Below are 5,655 nucleotides of genomic sequence, written 5' to 3'. Positions count from 1 at the left end.
TTACAAGTTTTGGCATTAGCCTTTTTGGGTAATGTAACAAAGGTAGATAATTGTATGCGCAGGGTACTTGTTCGAAATTAGACTCAAGTTTTCTTCGAAACTCTGAGCAATTGTATGATATGAATTGGGAGGTCGGTAAAAGGATCTAATTATTATTTTTTTCGGGTTGCCAAGAACGACCTCTACGCATACTAATTCACAGAAACTACGTTCTTCAATTTCGCTACAGGATAAGCTGCTTCTAACAGCAACAAACACAACACCGCCAATTGTATTTAGCCAAACCTTTCTGAACACCGTTAAGTCCTTCGCAAAAATATCGGCTGAACTTACTTCCAGCTTTGGCTAGCTTTCAGTGCCTATAACGATTTGAGCACCAGTGCTTTCTATTAGTGTTTGGAGCTCTGGTACATTCCAACCACAGCTACAACAATTTACAACTGTGATATCGATGGTTCGTAGATCTATGTTCTTTCTGTGTTCAGCCTGCATCCTTTGAGACTGAAACCCTTTCTGTGTTTCCGCGAGAGCCTCTAACCTAAAAACAAAAAAGCCCAGCCCACATCACACGCTACCCGTGCAGCCGCCTCCTGTGCGAAATGGAGACCTGTTTGGCGGAACCCGAAACTCCACCATCCTATGGCGCAAGTCGAGGAATGTGCAGCCTACACGGTCACAGAACCGTCTTAGCCTCTGATTCAGACCCTTCACTCGGCTCTGTACCAGAGGTTCGCCATCGGTCCTGTCGACTATACAGCAAATGGTGAGCTCTGCCTTCATCTCGCCGGCAAGACCTGCAGCCTTTACCGCTTCTGATAGCCGCTCGAAACCAGAGAGAATCTCTTCTGATCCAAAGCGACGCACATCATTGGTACCGACGTGAGACACCACCTGCAGTTGGCTGCATCCTGTGCTCTTCATGGCATCCAGAAAGACCCGTTCCACATCTGGCTTTCTTCCCCTCCTTGGCAGCCATGTACCTAAGGAGCCTCATAACGCGCCTCATATTGGAACTCCCGCTACCAATAATCCCATCCTCCGTAACTGCCTGTATCTTGCAGGCTGAGAGGTTTCCTCTGAAACGGGACAAGCGACTGCATCTGGCTGGGGGGCTGTCTATGTTTGCCAGATAAACTAGGGAGGTCTTGCATTCGGTCCCTAGGGAAGTCTTTCGCCGCCTGCCACGCCCCGAGGCTACCTCCCATTCAACCTCAATCTGAGCAGTAACTTTGCTGGCGGCCGGTGCGGACCGGAAGGCGGACTCGTGGGTCGTGCAGGACGTCCACTGGATCCCCATGGCCGGCCCTCAAAAGTGATACCATCCATCGCAGCCTTAAGCTGTCTGACCGAAGCCAACACAGCCCGGAGCTGGGAGTGAAGTGTCACTAATTGGTCTCGTATCCGCACACAGTAATCACAGCCCCTATCCATACTAAAGACGATGGACTATCGACACGTGCTGCGGAACTCTACTGTAGACATAGACGAAAACGCATGAACTGTTTCAATTAAATATTAAATAAACACGCAGAAATTAAAAACTAAACTAACAAAGTACACAGTTGAAACTATATAATTCGTTACTTGTTAGGAGCTCGTAAAACGTCACAAAATCGCTTACATCACTGTTGCTGCTCTGTCTTGGCCGGCGGCTGCTGCCTGACTTATAATTGCTAAGTGAATTCAAGTTGAAAAGCGTCTGCTTTGGCGTGAACAGCTGTCATCAGCGCATCTGTGCTGCCTAAGATAGTTACTTGTCAGCCTCAAAGTTCTGCAGTCACCAATCTGTCTGACAGCGCAGTGCACCTCTGCGTAGGAACAGCAACGCATATCTTCACGGGACGAACGATCTTTGTCAGGCTTCGGCCAATCAGAATGCTGCGAGGCATATTGGTGTTTGAAAGCACGGAGGGACGCTCTGCTGCTGATCCCACTGTTGTGACGACTGGACGTGGCGACTTCTCTCCTTGGACAGACGCTTTGTCTTGTGATAGTGAAACGGACTCATCCAGCTGACTTTGTTTCGGATTATGGTCAGATCGTTGCTGGCTTTGCACATTTGCACTGCGTTTACATAATTGTCAACTACATTGCCTTTCAGCTGATGGAGAATAAGGGTTCTTTTCGTTGTATATTGGCATGAAGAAGGAACTGCTCGACAGTTGTGTTATGTGGGCTGCATGACACAGGCGAAATCTCTAACCAAGCCCTCATACTTGACGGGAGATGCTATTCCCATCGCATCTTAACGTGTTCACTGTTCACTCAAAACTGAAAAGAGCGACGCGACACGATCAACAGGCATACTAGAGACACTGTCCAACACATTTGTGCAGAGCTTTACCGGATTTTCCCAGTGGTTTCCACTTCGCGACCGATCGGAACTTACTTTCTGGACACCCCTCGTATTCAGGGCATAAAAATCAGAGTCACACTATCATATGAGCACCAGGTTAAAGTAATCAAAGGAGGGAAGGCTTTCAAAATCAATTTATAACGAATAAATTATTCTTGTCAGCGTACTGTATAGACTATTTTCGGTCTCTACTGTTTTCAGTGTCAACAGTTCACTACATTTCATTTGATTAATCTCGTCAAACTAATGTTTGGGAAATGATTTCATTTATGGAATTCATGTTCGCTTTTAATGTGGTGTTCAGATAATTGTTCTGATATTAAGCATCACATCAGACAAATTTACATTAATATGCGATATATTTTTTTAACAGAGTATTAGGGAGCCATAAATTAGTTACACCTAGATAGGGTTACTATATTTGGCGACTTTGGAGATTCCTAGAGACAGAAGAAAATTATTTTCCGTTGCGAAAAGGTGCAACTTTCGGAACCACAGTTTACACCATTTTTTACAAAAGTCTGTCGGAGTCAACACCCGAAACACGTTAAAAAGGCCACTGAAATTACATAAATTTTCTGTGACGGACAAGTCAAGGAACAGGCAAAATACTGTAAATCGTCAGCACGTAGATGGGCGGACACAGTTGATATGACAGCCAGCATTACTATTTAATATGGAACTGTGCGACATTTGCCTCCAAAACAGCTCCTTACGGTAGAATTTCAGTGAGATAACTTTTCGCAGGCCTGAGATGAAATTACCCATTAATAATCCATTCTCGCACAAATACTGGTTTTCTTCCAGAAAGCTGAATGTCATATCACGGTCAAATTTTCATCAGTTTCAAAGGAAATATGTGTCACCGACATAAGAAAACCTTAAATGTATTCTGTCCGCGCAAGTATTTGACTGAAGTAAAGAGCAAACACTTCCGAATTCGATCTAGTTTATTATGAGCTTCACTGACTTTCGTTTACAGTGTGTTCTTTGAAAAGAACTATCGAGCTGTTAACTCGAAAAAATTTTATGATTTACATTGACTTTTACAATTTTAGCGTGAGTCGACAGTTAATTACAAGACAAATAACCACGCGCGAATAGAAGAGGTTGTGTTCCTCTGTTTCAAGAGGATTGAGAGTAGCATGCATGTACATTCCACTATTTACATAATCATTATGACCTGCTCGTATAGAGTAACTCGCAGATCATGAGCTACTGGTCTGTAAGTCAGACAAGTGTGTGAGACACGAATCGAATCCGTGTGCCACTTAAACGATCTCTATTCTGGTTCACGGACTTGGCTGAGTGTAATTCGTAGTCCCCCACTCTCGTCTACGAAAATGTCAACCTTGATCCACGTTACACGAAATCAACCTAAAGAATGCCTCTTTCTTTCCGGAAAACGGTATCCATTGTTTTTCGACTCGGGTCAGGAGACTGATTTTTTCAATTTTTTCGAACTTGAGCAACGTTGCTAATTTGACTTTTCTTTTGATTCTCCGTTCGCGTAGAATATCAACGTATCTGTGACCATAACGATGTGAATAAACAAACCATTTACATCTTGCCGACAGTGATTCAAAAACACTCCTCCGCGTGTCGCCGTTTGGTGTTACTGATGGTCGACTAGATAAGAATTTTAAGAACCCACCGTGCACATCGATAGTGACATCCGAGTATTTTCGTGGCATTCGTGCAACTAGTGATGTGTCGTAATTCGTCAGAGCACCAAGCGTCAATTTCTGTCAGATCGCAGATTTTGCTCTACTTGTCTATGATTTCATCGATCTGCCACTCAGCTCTTCATCAGGGTGCTTTTACGGCCGCTTTTGAAGATTTTAAAAATCGCTCTGAGCACTATGGGACTTAACATCTATGGTCATCAGTCCCCTAGAACTACTTAAACCTAACTAACCTAAGGACATCACACAACACCCAGTCATCATGAGGCAGAGAAAATCCCTGACCCGCCGGGAATCGAACCCGGGAACCCGGGCGTGGGAAGCGAGAACGCTACCGCACGACCACGAGCTGCGGACTTGAAGATTTTATACCATTTCCAACTTTCCTGCACTCATTACTGCGAGACCATGAACTAGGCACATCTTACTGATGAATATGAGCAACTGTAGATATTTTTGCAAACAAAATCATATTACACCACGCACTTCTCAACTCGCTAGTGCAACGATTTTCGAACCCATTGTTGCTTACTTTCATCCATAGTCAAATGACTACTAAATCAAAACAGTTCTTTCTGAGGCTTCCTAAACACTCAGTAGATGCTGCTTTATTTGTACATCTTTGTTCTGAACTGCCGACATTTAAATATTTGCAAAGTGCCTTTACCTTTCGTATATGCCTCGTAGTATCCGAAGCCACAACTTGAAAAAGTATTTTCTAATGATATATACTGATGAGCCAATACATCGTGACCACTGCCCTCTGTGAGCCGCCTATCTGTTGATCCATTGTGGATTTAGACCCAAACTGACATATTCCCCAGATCGCATGTGGGGTATTCGATATTTATTGACTGCATCTCATGAGTTATGCTTCAAACGGCTCTGAGCACTATGGGACTTAACATCTGAGGTCATCAGTCCCCTAGAACTTAGAACTACTTAAACCTAACTGACCTAATGACATCACACACATCCATGCCCGAGGCAGGATTCGAACCTGAGACCGTAGCAGTCGAACAGTTCCAGATTGTAGCGTCTCATGAGTTATGTTTGGTTGGTTTAGTATATACACCTTCTGGGGAATTTTATGATGTCCTTGTCATATACGTGTATTTTATGGTTTTTATGGATTCTGAACTGGATGATTGCTGTGAGTTTTGAGTATCTTATGTGCTACTGTTGTGGGTCACAATTGTACTGTGTGGTTCCTGGCGTATGTAGAACTCATGGCGTATGTAGGCCAGTGCTACTACATTGTTTGTTTTATCGCCTTAGTTTCCCTCATTATTTACAGGGTTTTGATTTAGTATGTTCCATTCCATGATTGATTTATAGTATGAGGCTATTTAACAGCTCCTTTTTTGCTCACAATTGTTGCCCCTTTCTGCACCAGTGTGTTCCTTAATAAGTGGGCTTATACTTTGGTGTCTTGTTGGCCTTCGCACACTTACCTTACTCTTAACTGCTTCCATCCCTCCACCACCTATTGCGATATGGCTTGCTATGTGCCAGTTCCTATTTGGATGGGTTCGTCATTTTATAGATACGTCGATAGTACGATACCCTCTGTTCCCAGGGAAATAGAAGTTTCATTATCAGTTGAGATTTGAG

The sequence above is a fragment of the Schistocerca serialis genome, chromosome 3 (genome assembly GCF_023864345.2).
Source record: "Schistocerca serialis cubense isolate TAMUIC-IGC-003099 chromosome 3, iqSchSeri2.2, whole genome shotgun sequence".
NCBI classification, from domain to species: domain Eukaryota; kingdom Metazoa; phylum Arthropoda; class Insecta; order Orthoptera; family Acrididae; genus Schistocerca; species Schistocerca serialis.
Note: the sequence above shows the minus strand (reverse complement) of the source record.